This window comes from Elaeis guineensis, chromosome 5 (genome assembly GCF_000442705.2).
Source record: "Elaeis guineensis isolate ETL-2024a chromosome 5, EG11, whole genome shotgun sequence".
NCBI classification, from domain to species: Eukaryota; Viridiplantae; Streptophyta; class Magnoliopsida; order Arecales; family Arecaceae; genus Elaeis; species Elaeis guineensis.
In genome coordinates this window covers 120,687,823-120,711,191 of record NC_025997.2, presented here as the reverse complement: position 1 = coordinate 120,711,191, position 23,369 = coordinate 120,687,823, and the positions used below count along the sequence as shown (strand labels likewise).

Sequence of the window (23,369 nt, the reverse complement as noted above, 5' to 3'; positions counted from 1 at the left end):
AAGTGTTATTTACTTTGTAGAGGCAGATTGATGTTCCTTTCTCCAAGCCAAACAATTCAACGTGCGATGGAGACATCAGAAAAGCCAGAAGCCATTAACATCCACATATGTTTAGAGATACCATAAAATCAAACCAGAACCATGTATTTGTATCATATAAGAGTCAATGGAACTATATATGATAATAATGACTATTACCATGACAAAGACATTCTCCATCGTCAGAAAGCTCAATCATTTTGGACATGCTTTCTTTCTTGTAACAAGCTTCTGTGGACAGACATGCATTATTGATAAATTCTGACACATATACTTACCTCATCCACCATGCAACCTCAAGGCCAGGATCACCAAAAAGATATATCATAATGCTGTCCACTTCACCATTGCTCACCTCAAGTTTGCCTCCTCACTGAGCCTCCTTACCTGAATATAGATGCTCTAGGTGACATGTCCTCTCTTGGTGATCCAACAATCTATCTAAGCAAAAATTTTTTGTTGATACCACAAAGACAAACGACGCATTCTGCTTCATTCACTTGGCTCGGAGGAGCTGTAGCAAAAGATGGAGTGAGAAAGGCCGGCATGAGCCTCTGAGAGATGGATTTGATAGGGAGGATCGTGAGGATGAGGGGGTGATAAAGCCATTGGCCAGGACTTGGGGGTGGTATCTATGGGAGGTAAATCTTTTGATGTTCTTATATTAGGTTAGTGAAAGTACCTCTCAAATAGAAGGAACCTGGGGTCTGCAAAGTAATTACCATTGGTGTCTTCTGTATGTTCGTGGGATCCATGACCACCTCTTGCAAGGAGTCCATCTAATTTGTTTTCATTTTTTCCATCTCCTTACATCCCATAGAAAACAACGCTTTTTTTTTTTTTTTTTTCAATATGTCAAAATTTGACTGGCCCACAATCAATGTTGGACAGGCACAATATAGTCAGTGAGAAATTATACCTACAGCATGGGTGCCACATGGTGGCAGAGAAGTTATTCTCCATGAGGCATGGGTTATATGATCGTACACACCATCAACCATAGTTATCACAGCGACTTATTTCTATAAACCTCATTTATGAAGTATGCATTTTCGTGCACCATCGTGAAAATGAGCGATTATGATTGATAGTGTGCACGGCCACATGATTCATGGAGTGTAGGGTATAAGTTATTGTGACGTTGCACTACACCCATCACCTCATCTCATTCCTGACCGATATATTAGATATTATATACTTGGTCTCTCGAGCTCAACTCGCATAGATTATATACTATTTTATCTATTATCATCCATCCATAATTTATTTTTTTAAAAAATAAATCAATATTAATCATATAAAATAGAATGTATTTCAGCTATAAAATAAAAATATAACCAGGATTATTAGTCTAAAGTATATAAATGAAACTTTTGAAGACCTTATTTCGCACTTGATCTCTTAAATAAGTTGTTTCTGAAAAGGCTTGAAATTAAATGAGCTGGCTTAACATCAGCTTGATTATAGAATAAGTTGAGCTAGAGCTAGGCCTAACTCAATTGTCTTCAGCTTCTTTATACCCCTGTTTAGTTGCACTTTGATGATTGCAATTTGAATGAAGCATAGATTGCTTTATTTTGCTAACTAAAAGTTATATCTTAAGACAATCATATGGAACTGACTGAAAATTTCATCCCAATCATCCCCTAGCCTAAAATGTGGAGCCCAATGGCATGGCATCTTTTGACATGTGTGGTGGAAATTATTTGTGAGGTCTGCTGGGCCCTAATCTAATGGGGCATAAACAGTGGTCTGAAAATACCACTTTTGTTTTTAGGTGCAAACTAAGGCTCTGTTCAATGTAAAAGCATTAAAAGTTGTCAAACTAGTGCATAAAAAGGCGAACATATTCATAAGGGCAGCTCTGACAATTTCCAGTCATAAGACCTGGAAATGCTGCAGCAGTCGAGTGTAATTCAGTAGTTTCTCTGTGTCAAAAGTGAATTTTTCCTGAACCATGTTTCGAGACATCATTTCAGAAACCTTTTTTTTTTTTTTTTAGATGCAAAGTTGTTGCAGGATTAACTTCATTCATTGGACTTGTAAATTCTTTTTAGTTTTATTTTTTTGAATGAGAAAGAGGCAAGATGCCACCCAAAGTTTATTGAAAAACAAGAGAGAAAGATACAAGAGGGGTGTTTACAGTGAGCAGGGCCTTAGCACCAAGTGGTACCAAGATACAGGAGGAGGTCAGATGGGAGTTCAGACAGAATTAAGGAAGCTATTACAGAAGTTAGCAGAGAACTTCAGGCAATGCCGTGCATGCAGCCCGTTGAGGTGCCCCTGAGCCTAAATTTCGAGTTTGATCCCATGCTCTGTGCAGCTTTTTGTGAATTTTCTTCTTTCTCCAAGTAGTCCAAAGTGGGCCAATCTCTCAAATTGAGGCAAGACTTCAATGCGGTCAAATACAACCCAAAAAGGAACATTTTGGGAAGAGATGTGAAACATTCTCCACATTTCCCCCATAAAGTGAGCAATCTTGATTCACTATCCATCCTTTCCTCTGCAGGGATGGGTTTGGTTACATTTTTTTGATTTTTAATTTTTAAAAAATATTTTTTATTTTTTATAATTGAGTGAAAATAAAAAAAATAAAAAATATGTTTGGTAACTATGTTGCTATAAAGCAAAAAATAATGTTCGGAGATGGCAGGTCGACGAGGAAGAAGAGTTCAGGAAGGGAGGGAGAAGGGGGTGGAGAGATGAAGAGCTCGATAAAGGAGAAGGGTTCGGACTCTTTATTTTTTAGTTTGATATTTTAGATGTACGGAAGCAAAAAAAAATAAAAAAATAAATTTTAAAAAATAATTTTTTTTTATTTTATATATAAAATAATTATTTTAATTTTTTAATTTTAATTTTTTATTTTTTATAATGTTACCAAATATTATTTTTTAATTTTTATTTTTTAAAAATTAAAAAATTAAAAAAATATTTTTTTTAATGACCAACCAAACGCACCTTTATTCCTGTGCAGCCTACATTTTAGAGCAAGCCAAAGGCATACCTTGACTTTCTCCGTTACAGCAGCGCACCAAATGGACTTTTTAGAAATTTATAGAATAATGAAGACCCATTTTGAAGCTTCCATGCGCTTCCATGCCGGTGTGTCGGCAAAATATGGGGGGGGCCTCACAAGATGGAGCAACTCTACCAAATAACGATGCTGAACCATCTGCCCACCAACTGAAACAACCCACCTAGTGGTTCCCCAGCTCCATTGAGAGGCCATGGAGACATTACATTTTGGTTCTATCAAGAATAAGCCTGGAAAGAGTTGCGACAAAGGAGTCGTTCCTAACCATTTGTCTTCCCACATTGCGATATTCTGACCATCTCCAAAGTGAATCTCCTGAAGTCTGCCTTGTTTATCAGTTTCCTAAAAAAAAATTTTGTGGTCCAAGATATTTGCCATGCGAAATTGGTTTTTCCAATTGATGAAATCAGTATTTCAACGTGGAGGTGATGATGCATTTACCTTCATGGAAATGTTTATTTGACGAATGAGATGAGACATTAATACACTCGGCAGTAGAAAGTAGGTTGGGGGTATCTTCCAGGACTCACTGGATTTGAAGCCAATAGATGGAGTCATGTAGTTGATTGCTTGAAAAGACTCAGACCTGTTTGGCCAAGTTTTTAGGGAGAAAAAAATATTTATTTTTTATAAAAATATTTATTTTTAAAAAAAATATGATGTTCGATCAAGTTTATTTTAAAAGATAATCTGCTTCTGAGTGGTAGAAGAAGCAATTTTTCTGCTGTAGAGAGGAAGCAGAAAATTGAAGCTTCTCCTTGGAAGCAGAAGTAGAAGTAGAAAATTAATTTTTTCAAGACAAAAATATTCTTACTCAAATCATTATTTACCATAACTACTCCTATTTATTTTCACCTAACCTTCCCATTATTTACCATAAATACATGCTCTTTTTCGTAATTTGATAGTTAAAAATATATTTTTTTTGAAAGATTTGCCAAACACAAACTACTTTTTAAATACGGATAAAAATGCTTATCAAATGATTTTGTCAAACACAAACTGCTTCTCTCTTGCAGTACTTCTTCTGAAACTCTATTTGAAAAAAAATGATTTCAAAATAAGTTAATTTTCACAGCTTGACCAAACTGACCGTCAGTCATATGATCATTACGGAGCATTAAACTCTTGTAGTGCGTGAGCAGCACTATAAGATGTGGTGCACCTGTGGATGGCCACCGCGCAAGAGCATGAGCCATGCAATGCACACAATGTGCATTATTTGATGGCGGTCCATCCTATGATGACTGCCATCTATGGGTGCACTACAGGGAATCTGCACTCATTATTATGTAAATTTGAAGGAGGCAATCCCTTGTAGTGACACCTAGTATGCAGTGACCAATTGTTTAACCTATGCAATATTGTTAACATGGAGGAGTACCCCATGGCCCTCAAATTCCTTTTTCCTCGTTTCAAACGAAAAATCCCATAGAGACTTGCTTGGTTATAATATCTACTCAGCTAGATCACCATCCATCTGGAATTCTATTTACTTGTGAGTAGAATTCCTTTTTTTTTTTTTTCTTTTGAGGTAAAGAGAAGCCAAAGCCATCCAACTTTATTAGAAAAGGTTATTTATAGAGCTATATAAAGTAATTTGCAAAAGCCAACGGGCAATGAAAGTTGCAATTTAGAAAGATGATTAACAGATACTCTGAGATACACAATGAAACAGCGCAGAAGGCTAGCCAGATGAACGACCAGCAAGAGATGCTAGGTGACTCCAGAGGTGGTTGTGGCTACTCCTGTTCTTGGTAGAGCAAAGAAGCCCCCAAGACCTGAAGGATTGGAGGATTTTACATAAGATAATTGATTGGGTACAGCTTCTTTTCAGAAAAATTCTGGAATTGTGCTGACACCAAATCTCCCAGCAAAAGGCTGCAAGTTGATCAAAAGCACGTCGATGAGAAGAGGTAACATGGCACTTTATCCAATTAGGCCAGAGCTTCACCAGAATGGTGGGCATCCGTGACCAACCAAGTTGAGAGATAAGAACATTCCAGATAGATCGAGTAAAGGGACATCTAACCAGAAGATGGTTGATAGTATCAACCCTATGTCCAAAAAGGGCATACCCTGTTCTAATATGCCAACCTTTTTTGTTGGGGATTTCATCAGTGTATAGCCTTTTGCGCGAAGCAAGCCAAATGAAGATTCTTATTTTTTTTCGAAATGGTTGATCTCTAGATAACCTTGCTAAAAGGACAAATGTGCCCACCATTATTCATGAAGTTATGCTAGGATCTTACAGTGAAGACACCATTCTTGCTAAGTTTCCAAGTTGGAGTATCAAGGACCCGAGAATTCCATTGATGTCCAAAACGCTGCTTTTTAGGAAGGAACATAACACAAAGGTAGAATAACCACTGCAAACACCAGGCATAGCTTCTTCATACTGGGAACATGCAAAGGAAATTATTTCACACTTTTGCCCAAGATTTTAAGCACCAATTTTGCTACTTGTATTGATGACCAACTGATACACAGTATCTATTCCTAGTATTACAGAACACGGCATACCAGCCACTATAGTCTAATACTCAAAACCATGCTTTTATGGTCATATCATTTCTATATGATTTATCAAAGTCTTGGCCAACTTTAGATCATCTGCTTTCTTTCATATGCTTTGTTTTTGATGGAATAGGAGGCTGAGAAAGCAGCCACCTAACTCTTATTAGAACAGAGTAATTACAAGAAGACTTGGAAACAGAGAGAGATTACAGTGCTTAGTTTCAGAAGACAGACTGTGAAAAAACAACCTAGGATATTCTCAGTGGTTAAGGACCACATATTGTAACAGCGAAAAATGTGCCCTCTTGCTGAAATCATCCAAGAATGCGCCCACTGCTATGTTGTATGAAGCAAAGTCTTCAAGGAAGAAATCCTTCTCCAAGGAGCAGCTGAAACTGCAGCCAACTCTGTCTTGATTCCAGAGAGTTGGTTGGTTGGTTGGGGGAGCATCACCCATTCAGTCCGTCTGTTGTTTTTTGGTGCAATAGCAGGCAAGGAAACAAGGAAGACCACCAACTCATTTGATTCACCCATCTATAAAAAAAAAAAAAAAGCTTTCAGTCTTCTGAGTTTGTACCAGAAGTTGGAGCGCTCTGCAAGTTGCTTGTCACTGCAGAGGTTCGACCAGAAATTGAATAGCTGTAATGCCTTCTCACAAACCGAAAGCACTGAACTTTGCTCGTTCTGAAGACTCTTGCCTTCCTTTCTTGCCAGCATGTCCAGGAGAAGGCAGCCACCAACATCAATGACACAGGCTAGGATTGCTTACTGAAGTTCTTCATTCGCCAGTCTGAGGGTAGGTTTCCAGATGGTGGCAGAGGATCCACACTCAGAGAATAGGTGATCAACAGTTTCAACAGGACCTTGGCACAGAAAACATTCTTCTAGGGTGCTATTCTTTATGTGTAATAAAGCGCAAAGTTTATAAATATTAGCTCAATATGAAAAAAGAAAAAAAAAAAAAAATCAGATAAGATACATATGCTTTCATTCTTATAGCAAGCTTTTAACTTGGAAGGACAGATGTCCTACTGATCAAATCCAACTCATATCTTTATCTTATCCACCATGTATCCTCATGGTCGGAGTCACCAAACGGGGAGATGATGATGGTATCCACTTCACCATGGATCACCTCAAGTTTGCTTCCTGTCTTGGCTTCCTTCACTGAGTATAGATGATCTCGGCATATGGGACAGGTCCTTCCTTGATGCTCCAACCATCTATCCAAGCAAACTTTGTGAAAGCGATGTTGGCAATTGAGATCTCTAATCTTTTCACCTTTCTCAATACTACAAAGGCAAACAACACATTCCACTTGATCGCTTCGCTCGACGATGGAGCGGATCGGAATTTTACTGGAAGATGAAGCAAGAAAGGCAGGCATGAGCCTCTGAGAGATGGATTTGATAGAGCGGAAGAAGATGGCAAGATGGTGGAGCAGGAGTTTGGGAAAAGGTTGAGGAAGAGTTGACGTTCGTAAAGCCATTGGCTGCGACTTGGGAGCGGTAGCTGTGGAAGGTTAATCCTTATTCATATTGAGAGCAGTGGAAGGACCTCTTAGTAAATAGAAGGAAGCTGTGGGGTCTGCAAGCAAGTTTCTATCTTTTGAATGTCCCATGAGATGCACGCCTGCTTCTTGAGAGCTTGTCAAGTTTCCCAGAAGAGTCCACGTAATTTGCTTTCATCTTCGCCTCTCATGTCGGATGGCAGACAACTTTTCTATTCTGACAGAAATGTTGGATAGAGACGCCGTTGTTAGATTCCTGCATCAGTGGGGCCCATAGATGCCTTGATATCTAATCTTAGATCCCTGCCCACGCAAAACTGGACCATTAATTAAATTCTAAATGCCCGGAATCTACCATCAAATACATGCCCGTGGTTGCATAAATACATTAATTTTTTTCTCTCTCAAAGAGTCCCTTGGAAACCTCTTCCTTAAAATTTGAAATGTAACGTTTCTCTCTGGAAGAAAAGCCAGTGAATTAGATCTTTCTCTCAAATAATCTCTCCCTAAATCTCTGTCATCTCAAACTCGTTTCCCATGCAAAATTGTACACCATGAGTAAAGTCCTCAGGAACCAACCATTAAATACACGTGGTCTGATAAATATATTATTTTACCTCTCTCAAGGAATCCACATGGAAACTCTTTCATTCTTTTTAGTACAATGTCCAACATATGGACAAAGAAAAACATATTCCCCATCAATTCAGATCCAGCTTTCTCTCAAATAATCTCTCCCCAACTTCCTTTCCCTTTTTTTTTTTTTTTTACTTAAAAGCATGCGTATCACGTGCAAGATACTAGTCAATTCAATGAGTTGCAGTTCATTCGATACAGATGAGGACATCAAAACAATTGGGGAAGAGTGCTGCACTTTCAGCTATTCTTCTTATTATAACTGAGTTTCTATTAGGGGGAGTTGGAATAGAACTACAAGATAGCTTTGATATATAAGATGGAATCCAATTTGATTTAAAAACTTATGTTATTAAATTTAAAATCTAATTATGTATATCAATTTATTTATTTTTTATTAGTTATTTTATATAAATCTAAATTTTATACATGATTTTCAAACCATATCAAATGTTAGAAAAACTTATTGCATTGACGATATGCAAATGAATTATTGAGCACAGTCTTTTCAAGTGGAGCCCTTATTTTCTAAATTGTTATAGACAAGCCTACTTACCTTACATCAGAAGAAAACATAAGATGGGCTTTCTACTTTACCATATCTTTTTAGTACATATTTTTTAAAAGAGACCAACTTTTTTTTACTAACAAAGCTGTCAGTCATATGATTGAAATAGAAAAATAAAGAAGAAAAGAAAATGATAAGAACACTCTCTTTTTTTCTCTTTAAACCTTTTCATCTCTCTTCTTCCTCATTAAGTCATCTCTTCCGTCCGTAAGATTTTCTTTCTCCTTTCATAATTCTTTTCTCCTCCTCCAAATCCTTTTTTTTTTTTTAACTTTTGCATTTAATAATTCATAAAGTCTAAAAAATAGTATGTACATAATTTCTTATATTAGATAAAATCAAAAAATTATGCATTGTGCATTAGTACTGATAAACATCATATTCCAAAAACTGTATATCAATTTATTTAGAGCTATATATTAATTTGATAGATAAGTAATTTGTTTAGTGGATCATCCGGCTATGTAGTGTGTATTGGTAAAAATTATATTTTTAAAACTATATATCAATTTTATCTAGAGGTATATATTGAATCACTACTGAACATGTATTAAAAAAATTTATAGTATATACTGGGTATAAAATAACCCCAGCTGAAGTTCATAAAAGACCGATCCTCCCAGGGCTCTTCCGGCTTCCGATCTTGTGCGGCGTCTATCTGAACTTTTCCGACTGTCCGAGCTTCCACAATACCATCCGGACTCCCCCAGCAGTTGACCTTCTATAGTGTCTTCCAGATTCCTCCAACGGACAAACTCTTATCGTGCCATCCGGACTTCTCCAATAATGAGCTCCTCCATTCATCTACCAGACTGCTCCAAATGCTTTCTAAGCTTCACTATCAGCCGATTTTCTACAGTGATCGACTACTCTTCGAATCTCTTTCAGATTTCTTCCAGCCACGATCGACTTTACTCCGAACTTCTTTCGGACTTCATCAATGACCGAGCTTCTCCAGCAGCAGGACTTCTACAGTAACCAGACTCCATCCAAGTTTCTACGGTGGTCGACCGCCTTCCGAATTTCATCCGAGCTCTTATAAGAGCTGGACTCCGTCCGAACTTCTACAGTGGATGGATCCCAGACAAACTTCTACAACGGACAGGCTTCACCAGCCGGATCTCTACTCCGAACTTCTATTGCAAACAGACTTCATCCGAGCTTCTACAACAAGAAGTCTCCATCCGAGCTTCCACGGCAACCGATCTTCGTCCGAGCTTCTACAGTAAGCGGCCTCCTTCCGAACTCCTACAAGAATCGGACTCCGTCCGAACTTCTACAATAGAATTGAATTTCAGACTCCTTTAGCGGTCAACCTTCCACAGTGTCCTCAAGACTCCTCCAGCGGACGAACTTCTACAACGCCTTCCGAACTCCACTATCGGTCGACCTTCTGCTGGATTCCTCGTGAAATCGAACCTCTCCAGCGGACAGTCTTCAGACGAGCTTCTACATCAGACAAATTTCAGACAGACTTCTCTAGCAATCGGACTCCTGCCGAACTTCTCCAACAGAAAGTTTCCGCCCGAGCTTCTACAGCAGATGACTTCGATCTACAGCATCAACGCCTAAGGCACCCAACAACAGCCCATCAGCAACCTCGAAAACATCCGAGCTTTTCTCAGATTGCTGAGACAGAGAGCTATTCCACTCTACCAGACGTTCCAACCGAGCTTCAGCCGTCCGGCCTGAACTCTCTGGCAAGTTGTGACAACGGACATCACTCCACTCTCTGTAACAAACTCCACGTGGCCCCTCCACTCTCTGGTAAGTCGCGACAACGGACACCACTCCACTCTCCATAACAAACTCTACGTGGCCTCGAACGGCCCACTGACACCACTACTCTCCGTAACAAATTTTGCGTGGCCCCGAACGGCCCACTACCAGGCAGTTACGGATGTCGCTGTCAATCAGTTACGCTCTTCCGTCTATAAAAGAGACCCCCAAATACGTTCTTCTCTAAGCTTTAAACTCTATCTCGAAATTCTGCTAAAATCCTATTCGAGTGCTCCATTTCTGTTGAGGCAAAGTACTGACTTGAGCATCGGAGGATCTTGCCGGAGCACCCCCAACTCCGGTTTAGACTTCCCTTGCAGGTCCCGACGGCGGCCGCGATCCCCTCGACTCCAACTTCTCCGGCATCGGCGAAATTCTGCACCAACAGAATTGGCGCTAGAGGAAGGGGCCTGTGTCTTCGCAGGACCCTTGTTCTTAAAGGAGTACTCAACGGGACTGTCTCTGATCATCTTCTTCCTCTTCTTCTGCCAGATTCCCACCTGATGCCTCCCCGAAAGGCATCTACCAGGCGATCTATGGCCTCGGTGGCCAGATCTCAACGAGATCCGCAAGCTCCAGCCTCGTCCCCAGTTTTTCAAGCTCCTCCTCCTCCGGCAACGGCAGTCGGCATGGAGCAGTTCGACCTGCTGGTTCAGCAGGTCAGGGGCCTCACCAAAGCAGTGCAGTTCATGCAGCAGCAGCAGCAGCTGCAGGCATTTGTGCGGCTGGAAAGAGCATCGTCGAAGTTCCAGAATCCGACGATCGGGCGGCCCACTTGGGCCAATCACCCTGTCCTCCCCGAAAAAAAGAAGTAGAGGGCGGAGAGCCCTCCGTCTGATCATGATTCCACCCCCAGAGGGTCCCTACCTCCGTTCTGCCAGAAGACCCTCGAGACTCACAGTCGAGAGGATCTCTTGGATCAAAGGTTCCAAGAGATGAACCGGCAGATCGAAAAGCTCCGTTATGCTCCCCTGCTTACGATGAGGATATCTGTACTGACCCTCCTTTCTCTCAAATAATTATGCGGGAACCAATCTCGCCAAACTTCAAGCTCTCCCAATTTAAGAGCTACGACGGGACCTCAGATCCAGTTGATCACCTAGAGGCCTTTCGGACAATGATGTTGCTCTATGGCACGCCAGACACCATCCTATGCCGAGCTTTCCCGTCTACCTTGAAGGGAGCAGCAAGAAATTGATACTCGACACTGAAGTCGGATACTATCTTCTCCTTTGATCAAATGAGCCATCAGTTTGTGGCTCATTTCGTCAGCAGCCGGCATCCCCGGAGACGTTCGGAGTCCCTCGTCAATATCAAGCAAAAGGAGGGAGAATCCATCCGAACTTATGTCAACCATTTTAATGCCGCCGTATTGGAGGTCTAGAACTTGGATCAATCAGTTGCAATGGCCGCCTTGAATAGCGGCCTTCAAAAGAACGATCTTCTATTTTTTCTGAAAAAGAAGTATCCCAGGGACTTCGCTGATTTGCTGGCTCAGGCCGAAGGATATGTCTGAGCAGAGGAAGCGTTCAAGCTGAAGGATGAGGAGACCGCGAAAGAGCGACAGGCGGGTGACTCCAGCAAGCCCGCAGCTGAAAAAGGGCCGAGTGAAGCTCGACCACGTTCTTGAACTTTCCTCGGACACAAGCGTGTCCGAACTCTCCACCGAGCTCATAGGCAGAGGAGCCCGGACCACAGAGTTCAACGGAGCTCCCCCCCAGGAAGATTCCACAGCTACACCCCTCTCAATGCTCCAAAAGCTCAAGTGCTGATGGAGGTCAGAGAGTAGCTGCCAAGGCCGAAAAAGATGCGCATACACCCCGAAAAACGTAACCCTAACAAGTTCTGCCTCTATCATCGTGACCACGGCCACGACACGGAGGAGTGTATTCAGCTCCGAGATGAGATCAAGGAGCTCATCAGATGAGGTCGGCTCGACAGATTCATCCGATGCCGGCCTAAGGGTAGGAAAGATTGGTCGAGGGCCCTACCACAGCCAGAGCCGCCAAGGAGGGAAGAACAGCCTGAAGATCGGCTTTCAATCGGGATCATCAATACTATCTCTGGAGGACCCCAGCGGGGAGCAGCCAGTGGATCGGCCGGACCGTCCAAGTGGCAGAGGACTGAAGAATCTATAACCTTTACTGAAGAAGATGCTCGGGAGATTCAATTTTCTCATAATGATGCGATTGTAGTTTCTTTAAATATTGCTGACTATGATGTATGCCGCATTCTTGTTGATAGTGGAAGCTCGGTCGATATTTTATTTTACGATGCATTCTCGAAAATATCCATTTCGGATAGTCGATTAGGGCCGATAAGCTCCCCGTTGGTAGGGTTCACTGGCGATGCTGTGCCAGTGGAAGGAGTAATAACTTTGACTGTAGTTGTAGGTCGATACCCGAAACAATCAAGAGCGCAAGTGAATTTTCTGGTAGTAAGGGCGTCGTCTGCCTACAACACAATACTCGGCCGACCCGGCCTCAACGCCCTTCGAGCTGTGGTATCGACCTACCATTTGAAGTTGAAATTTCCTACTAGCCAAGGGGTCGGAGAGGTCAGAGGAGATCAAGTCCTGACAAGACACTGCTATAACATAGCCCTACAAAGAAATGGTCAGTCTGACCCCTGTCCGGTTGATGGATTAGACACCCGCGACGACCTTGTTGAAGAATGGAGTGAGCCAATCGAAGATCTTGTCTCAATTCCTTTGAATGATGGGAATGAGGAGCATGTGGTGAAGATCAACTCCAACCTGGGAGAAGAAGTACGGACACAGTTCATCAATTTTCTATAAAAGATTGCAGATGTTTTCGCTTGGGTTCCGATGGACATGCCGGGGATTGATGCGGAAGTCATAGAACACCGTCTAGCTGTTGATCCCAAACATCGGCCAATGAAGAAAAAAATCCGAGGTCATGCTCCGGAAAGGCAGAAAGCAATAGCTGAGGAAGTTGATAAACTCTTGAAAGTCGGGTTTATCAGAGAAGTCAACTACCCGAACTTGGTCTTCAATGTGGTTCTCGTCAAGAAGGCGAACGGCAAGTGGAGGATGTGTATAGACTTCAAAAAGCTGAACAAAGCCTGCCCAAAGGACAGTTACCCTTTGCCCAGAATTGACCAACTAGTGGATGCAACCTCGGGCCATAAGCTTCTCACTTTCATGGATGCATTTTTCAGCTACAATTAAATCAGGATGGCACCAGAGGATGAAGAAAAAATTGCTTTTATTACTAACCGTGGTCTTTATTGTTACAGGGTCATGCCTTTTGACCTCAAAAATGCAGGGGCAACCTATCAATGGCTGGTGAACAAGATCTTCAAAGAGCAGATCGGCTGCAACATGGAGGTCTACGTGGACGACATGCTTATAAAAAGCAAATCCACAATGAACCACGTCGCCGACCTTGAGGAGACCTTCAGTGTCCTCTGAAAATATAAGATGAAGCTGAACCCGGTCAAGTACGCTTTTGGAGTAACCTCAGAGAAATTCTTGGGCTTCATGGTATCGGGGCGCGGGATCGAAGCAAATTTGAAAAAGATTCGTGTCATCCAGGAAATGACCGCCCCGAAGTCAATAAAGAAAGTTCAGTGCCTTACTGGGAGAGTAGCAGCTCTGAATCGCTTCATATCAAGGTCAGCCGAACGGTGCCTGCCTTTCTTTCAGACTCTCAAGCAGCCAAAAAACTTCTGTTGGACCACTGAATGTAGCAAGCGTTCGAAGAATTGAAGAACTACCTCGGCTCACCTCCGCTATTGGCAAAGTTCGAACCCGGAGAGGAGTTGTTCTTGTACCTGACGGTCTCTCTTGTAGCTCTCACAGTAGTTCTAGTTAAGGAAGAAGCAAAAATTCAACGGTCGATCTGCTACATAAGTCGAGTATTGAGAGACGCCGAAATCAGGTATACTAAGTTAGAAAAACTAACTTACATCTTATTGATTGCAGTTCAAAGACTCCGACCTTACTTTCAAGGGCACACCATAACACTGCTCACCGACCAGCCGATTAAGGCAGTTCTGCATCGAGCAGATGCTTCCGAAAGGATAAAGAAATGGGCAGTCAAGCTCACGAAATTCGATATCAACTATCGACCTCAACTGACGATAAAAGTCTAGATATTAGCAGACTTCATAATGGAATGGACTATTTTGGAAGAGGCCGAACTTGAACGAGGTGAAGCTGACAACCCAGGACTCCAGCCGAACTCTCCTGAAGAAAGAATAGATCTCCCTGATGGTTTTTGGGCCCTCTATGTGGACGGTTCCTCCAACATGTCAGGCACGGGCGCGGGCCTGATCTTGATCAATCCGGAAGGAATTATCGTGGAGTATGCGCTGTGCTTCGAATTCCCTGCGATAAATAACGGAGCAGAATATGAAGCTCTGATTGCCGGACTGAAGATCACCAAAGAATTAGAAGTAGATCGGCTCCAAATCTACAGTGACTCCCAATTGATGATGGGATAAGTCAGCGAAAACTATGAAGCTCGGGAGGACAGTATGGCCAAGTATCTCGAAAAGGTAAAAGAGATCATCCCTGCCTTTGGCAGCTTCGGCATCAGACAGATTCTAAGAGCAAAAAATACCAGGGCCGACCTTTTCTCCAAGTTGGCTACACTGGCTCCGGCTGAACTGCCCAAGAAAGTCTTCCTCAAAGTTTTGAAGTGTCCAAGTACAGAAAAACTGCAGCTTGTAATGGAGATCAGCCATGAACCCAGCTGGATTGACCCGCTGGTTGCATACTTAAAAAATGGGGTTCTTCTTCATGATGCAAAAGAAGCTCGAAAGCTTGGGAATCAGGCCTCCCGATACATCCTTTATGAAGGCAAGCTGTACAAGAGGTCGTACTCTTTGCCCCTCCTGAAATATTTCCAGCCTTCTGAAGCCGACTTTACCTTGTGGGAGGTACATGAAGGAGTCTGTGGAAGTTATTTGGGAGTCAGATCTTTATCCCACAAACTGCTCCAACAAGATTATTACTGGCCTACAATGTACTATGACTTCATCGAATATGTCAGAAAGTGCGATCGGTGTCAGAGACATGCGAATATCCAAAGACAGCCCGCCTCCGAACTTACACCCTTGAGTGCCCCATGGTCGTTTGCACAATGGGGGATGGATATCCTCGGACCTTTTTTCATGGCATCCGGACAGCGAAAGTTTTTCCTGGTGGTAATTGACTACTTCACTAAATGGGTCGAAGCCGAACCTTTGACGAAAATCACGGAAGCTAAAGTATAGGACTTCATTTGGAAGTCAATCATCAGTAGGTTCGGCTTACCCAGAACTCTCATTACTGATAATGGGCGATAATTTGCTGGAGCAAGATTTATCGAATTTTGTGAGGACTTAAACATCTTCCATAATTTCACGTCAGTAGCCCATCCACAAGCAAACGGCGAAGCCGAGGTGACTAGCAGGACTCTGTTGCAAGGAATCAAGACGAGATTTGAAAAAGCAAAGGAAACTTGGACAGACGAGCTTTATCATATGTTATAGGTATACTGAACTACCCAAAGACTGCCCACAGGGGAGACCCTCTTTGCCTTAGCCTTCGGAACAGAAGCCATGATCCCGATCGAACTCAAGCTTCCATCGATGCAAGTCGTGGCATTCGACGAGCAGTGCAACTCGTAGGATCTCAAGGCCAACCTCGACTTGTTAGAAGAAAAGTAGGAGACAGCTTAAGTTCGGATGGCCGCCTACAAGCAGAAAGTAGCCCGCTACTACAACTCCCGGGTCAAGAGCAAGGCCTTCAAAGCGGGGGACTTAGTACTTCGGCGAGCCGCTATTTCACAACCTCAGAATCAAGAAAAACTTGCCCTAAACTGGAAAGGTCCGTATGAAGTCAGAGAGATGGTTCGACCCGGAACATACTATCTAAAAGAACTCGGAGGAGCAGACCTTCCACGACCATAGAATTTGAAAAATTTACGAATGTATTATCGATAACTTTGCCTTAAATAAAAGTTTCATATTCGCATATCTTTTCTTTTGGCATGAGCTTACAACGACAGGAAGTAGCTCTCTCAGACAATCGAAATCAAGCATTTTAGGAACAAGAAGAAAATCTCGTCTTAACATAAACAAAGTCGAAGGCCCGATTATTTAGAGACCGGATGGGGGGAGAGGCCCTCGCAACGGCCCATATGCGTCCCCACAGCCATGTTAGGAACATGAGGAAAATCTCGTCCTAACATGAGCAAAGTCGAAGGTCTGATTATTTAGAGACCGGATGGGGGGAGAGGCCCTCGCAACGGCCCTTATGCACCCCCATAGCCATGTTAGGAACAGGAGAAAAACCTCATCCTAACATGAGCAAAGTCGAAGGCTCGATTATTTAGAGATCGGATGGGGGGAGAAGCTCTCGCAACGGTCCTTATGCGTCCCTACAGTCATGTTAGGAACATGAGGAAAACCTCATCCTAACATGAGCAAAGTCGAAGGTCCGATTATTTAGAGACTGGATGGGGGGAGAGGCCCTCGCAACGGCCCTTATGCGCCCCCACAGTCATGTTAGGAATAGGAGGAAAATTTCGTCCTAACATGAGCAAAGTCGAAGGCCTGATTATTTAGAGACCGGATGGAGGGAGAGGCCCTCGCAATGGCCCTTATGCGCCCCTACAGTCATGTTAGGAACAGGAGGAGAACCTCGTCCTAACATGAGCAAGGTCGAAAGCCTGATTACTTAGAGACTGGATGGGGGGAGAGACCCTTGCAACGGCCCTTATATACCCCCACAACCCTCCTAACATGAGCTGAAATTGATTGTGCCGGGAATAGGAGGAGAATCTCGTCCTGACACAAATGAAGATCTGATCGTTTAAGACCAGATGAGGAGAAGAGCCCCCTTAGCTGCTCCTCTACACCCCTACAATCCCGTTAGAAGTAGAGGAAAAACCCTCGTCCGAACATAAAAAAAGGGAGAGAGAAAAAGAGAAAGTAACGAGCTACACCAGAAGAAAAAAAAATGAACTACGCCTAAGACTCAAGGGACCTCGTCTCAACAAGAAAGAAAATAGACTTTCTCAAAGTAACGAGAAGTTCGGGCCCGAGCTCAAACACCGGGAGAAAGCGTTAAACTCGAATGATCTCGAAAAGACTTTCGATCATGAATAAAAAGGACGAGTCAATACAACGATGATCAGGAACCTTCAAACAATGTCGACATCAAACAAGACAAAAGATAAGAGAAGTTCGATAAGCGACAACTCAAAGTAATAGTATACAAGGTTATGAGAAAATTTCATTTTATTTCATTAGTAAAGAATGCATTACAAAAACCTTTGAAGGCCAAAAAAAAAATAAAATAACAAGAAAAGAAAAGAATACATGAAAAAACAAAAGATAAAAGAAGCTCTAAGGAAGTTTGGCTTCTTCAGACTTTGGACTCTCGATTTCAGCCATTATCAGGGATTGCTTTAAGTTCTCAACTTCTTCTTTCAGTTCCTTCTTTCTTAACAACATCTCCCGATACATTTGGTGAAACCGTCGGCTTTCACCCTCCGACTCCCGAAGCTTCTTCCTCAGAACTTCGGACTCTGTCTCGGCATCCTTGACCGCCTGCTGCTCGTAGGCCAGCTGAATTTTCAGCCACTGCAGTTCGGCCTTCTCTTGTCCAAGGGTCATGGACAGTTCTTCCATAGTTCCCCTCAAGGAGCGGAGCTCGTCGGAGCTTTGCATCGAAACGGCTTGGGCTCTCTCGGACAATTGTCTCTGAAGGCGGGCAACCTCGTCGGTCGCCGTCTTAAGCCTCCTTCGGTAGTCGTCTACTTGCCCGCACTAGCCGACTCGGTAGGCGTTATAATTCACCTCGATGTCCTGTAGCTGCTTCTGAAGGTCGGAGAATTTCTTCGACCAGTCCTGATCGTGGTCGGCCTGAGTTGTGAGCCAGAATGAGCTCCTTTCCAATTGACCGATCTTCTCCCGTGCGGCCGTCAACTCAACCTCGATGGAGCTGATCTTGGAAGCTTGAATCCAAGATCGGTCGCTGGCGCATTTCTAGAGCTCCTCAAGCTCCTTCACGAAGTCAGCCTTCTTTCGGGTGTAGTCCATGAAGCCCTTCTTGTGGAGGTCCCGAAGGTGAGTAACCTCCGCAGTGGCTTCCAAATGGCTCTTCCTCAGCCTGTGAAGTTCATCATCCATCTTCTTTGATTTCTTCGTTAGATAATGAACTTTCCTTCTGAGATCCCGGATCATCGACTTCAGAGGAATTTCCTGTGGTAAGGGAAGAGCTTCGGCAGGGCACTGTTGTTAGGAGACAAGAGTGTCACAACACAAATCAGTGCAAGAAAATAAAAGAGAAGAAAAAGGATGCAGAGTAAGAAAAAGGAGCTCTCTGTAAAGAAGAATCTGATTTCATTGATTAAATAGTTCTTAAGTACAAGAGAATGAGAAAAAGTCACAACAAAAAAAAAATACAAAATTAGAGGTTTCGGACCTCTGGGGCAGAAGTGGAAGAGCTCGACGCCCTTGGAAGGTCAGTCGCGGTAGCCGCGGCAGTCGAAGAAGTCCCGGCTAGAGGAAGACCGGCAGCGGCCTCAGAAGGTCTGGCTTCTTCGTCGGACGCCTCATCCAGGAAGCCGAGATCCAGTTCAGAAAACTTTCCGACCACCTTCTCCTGACAGAGCTCGAAGTCCTTGATGAAGGCGGCCTATCCGAACTGGACCTTTAGATCCCTCATCTCGGAGGAGGTCTTGAACTCCTCCACTGCTCGGACCCTTGTCTCCGAGACCAGGGTTGGGATCTGCGCCTTCAGCTCGGAGACCTCGGCCTCTGCCTTCTTTCTTTCCTCCTCCAAGGCGGCCCTCAGATCTGCCGAGGTTTGTCCCTTCTTCTGCAGCGCCTCTTGGAGAATCGCAATCTCGACGATCTTCTCCTTGAGGCGGGCGGCCTCGGCCAGACGACCTTCCTCCTCCTGGGCTGCTTTCTTCTTGACGTTATTCATCTCCTCGATGTTGGCGATGAGCTGGTGTCCAATCTGCAAGAGCGGCTAGGGAGTCAATATAAAAGCTAAGAAATAAGCTAAGTAAAGAAGCAAGAAGAAGAAAAAAGTAAATTGACCTACCTCGAGAAAGAACCCCAGAGAGTCTCAGACCCACTGCTCAGGATCAGTATGGACGATCCTGTGGACGACCTCAGACAGAACGCACCCGTCGACCAACCTCTTTATTAAATCCCTATTGTTGAAGGGATTCTCTCCTGGGTCCTCTTCGGAGCTGTCGGCCCCCTCGATGGCAGCCCTGCTGTTGCGGGTCTTGCGGGCCAATGTCTTCTTTCTCCTCCTCCTTTCGGCCCCCGGTGCCTCCTCGGGATGAGCCTCTGGAGCAAAAATCTTGGTCAGGGGGCTTCTTGAAGAGGCTCGGGGGACTGCGGGCTCGACGTCAAAGGGGGCGTCGACGGCAACGGCCACCTGGACAGGCGCGACCGAGCTCGTCTCCCCTACCCTTGCCTTCTTCGCCGACTCGAAAGTCGCGGCTCCTTTTCTCTTGTGGGCCTTGAGACTCTTGGCTAGCATTCGAGCTGCGTCTGCATCCATATCTGCAATGAAAGAAGATCGGCACAGCTTAGAAAAAGAACAAGAAGAAAGAGGAAACAGCGAATGACTAAAAAAAAAAATACCGACAGGGTTGAGGGGGCTTAGGCCGACGTTAAATAAGAGTTGCTCCTTCAGGAGGTCGGAGAGGAGAGGAGTTGGATAAGCCTCAAGTTTATTGGAGGCTTCAAGGTCGTCCCTTCTCAGGCTAGAAGCCCGATGGACAGAATCCCTCAGGAAGCCCCAGGGGGCAACCCAGCTCCAAGGTCGGACATCGGACGTAGAAGTACCTCTCCTTCCAGTTGTGGATAGAAGAGGGGGTGCCTTTCAGCAATTTCGTTCTACCGAACTGGAGGGAGAAATACCACCAGTCCTTTACTGAGGGGTGATGCTTGAAGGTATAGAAATTTCTAAATAAAGAAAGGGTTGGCCGAACTTCAGCTAAACGACAGAGAGAAAGAAATCCTATCAAAAATCTAAAGGAGTTCGGCGCTACAGAAACTAAAAAAATATTTAAGAAGCGAAAAAGAGCAATAACAAAAGGTGGAAGCGGAAGTCGAAGCCCGGTGTGGAAAGCTTCTTGGTATAAGCAAAAGCAGCCAGGGGGAGAGGCGCTAGCCCGACCAATTGGCCCGGAAAGCTCCAGCTCGTACTTCGGAGGAACTCCGTACTAAATCCTAATCAGTGAGAGTTCGTCCAGAGTCCGAGAGCTGGGAATGATGTCTGGTACAAAGATCGGACGAGGTCCATCTACAGAACTAAGATTTTGGGGGGCTGGAACGGACGAACTCCTAGAACTGCTAGAGGAGAAAGTGTTGGAGGATATTTTGAATCAAGTGAAAACCCTAAAAAAATTCTGAAAAAATTGAGAAAAATAAGAAACAGGATGCTCGCGAAAAACTGAACAGGCGGAGTGCAAAGGAGAAAAAATGAAAGAATAGCAAGAAAAAAAAAGGAGTTCTGGAACTAACCTAGGCTGATCCGAGAGATGCAGAGAGGCAGCGAGGGTGATGGGGGTCGACCCGAAGAACGTCTAAGGCCAAGAGGGATGCTGGAGGAGGATGAAACTCTCGAAAAGGAGGGACCGAAAAAAATCTCAGGCAAAGTGAAACCCCTGAAGGAGGGGGGCGGGTTTAAATAGGCAATGGGGTCCGGCGCAATAATGATTGCAGATCTTCTCTGGTCGATCTACAACTGCTGCGTGTCCCACTCACCATGGCAGGCGGCTGAAGGTGGCTGACAACTGACAGAATCATTATTGCACCGTACCTAGAGCAATGCTCCAGTGAGAATTTCAAAAAAATCTTTTCGGATCACCTCGATTTGAAAAGACTCCACCACCAGCATGCCAAATGCCAAAATATCTGAAGACAATCGAGTATGAAAATCGAGAGAGGCAACTTCGGCTGTGAAAATTTTTCTGTACTTCATTCGAAACCCAAACTCGGAAGTAGGAGGACTGGTATTGGGTATAAAATAATCACAGTCGAAGTTCGTAAGAGGCCGACCCTCCCAGGACTCTTCCGGCTTTCGACCTTGTGCAGCATCTATCTGAACTTCTCCGGCTGTCCGAGCTTCCACAATACCATTCGGACTCCCCCAGCAGTCGACCTTCCACAGTATCCTCCAGATTCCTCCAACGGACGAACTCCTATCGTGCCATCCGGACTTCTCCAATAATGAGCTCCTTCATTCATCTACCGGACTGCTCCAAATGCTCTTTGGGCTTCACTATCAGTCGATTTTCTATAGTGATCGACTACTCTCCGAATCTCTTTCAGACTTCTTCCAACCATGATCGACTTTACCCCGAACTTTTTTCAGACTTCGTCAATGATCGAGCTTCTCCAGTAGCAGGACTTCTACAGTAACCAGACTCCATCCAAGTTTCTACGGTGGTCGACCACCTTCCAAATTTCATCCAAGCTCCTACAAGAGCCGGACTCCGTCCGAACTTCTACAGCGGATGGATCCCAGACGAATTTCTACAACGGACGGGCTCCACCAGCCGGATCTCTACTCCGAACTTCTATTGCAAGCGGACTTCATCCGAGCTTCTACAATAAGAAGTCTCCATCCGAGCTTCTACGGCAATCGGTCTTCGTCCGAGCTTCTACAGTAAGCGGCCTCCTTCCGAACTCCTACAAGAATCGGACTCCATCCGAACTTCTATAATAGAATTGAATTCAGACTCCTCCAGCGGTCAACCTTCCACAGTGTCCTCAAGACTCCTCCAGCGGATGAACTTTCATAATGCCTTCCGAACTCCACTATCGGTCGACCTTCTGCTGGATTCCTCACGAAATCGGACCTCTCCAGTGGACAGTCTTCAGACGAGCTTCTACATCAGATAAATTTCAGACGGACTTCTCTAGCAATCGGACTCCTGTCGGACTTCTCCAATAGAAAGTTTTCGCCCGAACTTCTACAGCAGATGACTTCAGTCTACAGCATCAATGCCTAAGGCACCCAACAACAGCCCGTCAGCAACCTCGAAAACATCCGAGCTTCTCTCAGATTGCTGAGACAGAGAGCTATTCCGCTCCACCAGACGTCCCAATCGAGCTTCAACCGTCCGGCCCGAACTCTCTGGCAAGTCACGATAACGGACATCACTCCACTCTCTGTAACAAACTCTACGTGGCCCCACCACTCTTTGGCAAGTCGCGACAACGGACACCACTCCACTCTCCATAACAAACTCCATATGGCCCCGAACGGCCCACTGACACCACTACTCTCCGTAACAAACTCCGCGTGGCCCCGAACGGCCCACTACCAGGCAGTTACAGACGTCGCTGTCAATCAGTTACGCTCTTCCGTCTATAAAAGAGAGCCCCAGATACGTTCTTCTCTAAGCTCTAAACTCTATCTCGAAACTCTGCTAAAATCCCATTCGAGTGCTCCATTTCTGTTGAGGCGGGTACTGACTTGAGCATCGGAGGGTCTTGCCGGAGCACCCCCAACTCTGATTTAGACTTTCCTTGTAGGTCCCGATGGCGGCCGCGATCCCCTCGACTCTAGCTTCTCCGGCATCGGTGGAATTCTGCACCAACAGTATATATTAGAAATTAACAAGTATATGTATCACCTATTCATGTAGTGTATATTAGTGAATATATTTTATATATTAATTTGCTTGAAAATATATATCATGTTACTAGATGACTAATTTACTAAGTGTATATCTTCTTATCTTCTAGCCATGTACCATATATTAGTAAATATCATATTCTGAAAATTATATATTGATTTATATAGAGATGTGTATTGATTTGCTAGATAACTAATTTATTTGGTATATATCATCTAGCCATATAATATGTATTGATAAAAATTATGTTCTGAAAATGAAAGATAAAAAAAATATCATAAATAATTTTCTTTTTTTTTTCTATTTCTTTAATCATAGGATTGGTGACTCCACTGGTATACAGAGTTTTTAGCTTTTGAGTTGCTTCTTTAAGATAGACACCAGAGGAAACATGATAAAATAGGAAGCATACCTCATATTTCACCCTCTAGTGCCTGCCCCATATTTTTTTGCTAATAGCTCTCCCACTCTTACATGAATTCCAAAAATGGCTTGGCATAGGCATGAAGTCCAATAATGATTTGGTATGAGCTGTTATTCTGTGAATAGCTGGGACATAGAGGATGGTCAAAAATGATAGTTTATAATCGAAATGATTCTATCTCTATTCATCTTGTTTCAAAAATATTGGGACAATACAATCGATTTTTGACT

The 23,369-nt window shown here is 43.7% G+C and overlaps 1 long non-coding RNA gene across 1 annotated transcript; it reads right to left on the bottom strand.

Moving 5' to 3' along the window:
• Window positions 1-5,514: 5,514 nt before the first annotated feature.
• On the bottom strand, window positions 5,515-7,170 carry LOC105046124 (uncharacterized). Its single transcript, XR_012141607.1, has 2 exons — window positions 6,171-7,170; window positions 5,515-6,059 (listed from the first exon to the last, which is right to left on the bottom strand). It is a non-coding gene; the product is annotated as an uncharacterized lncRNA (long non-coding RNA).
• Window positions 7,171-23,369: the final 16,199 nt, after the last annotated feature.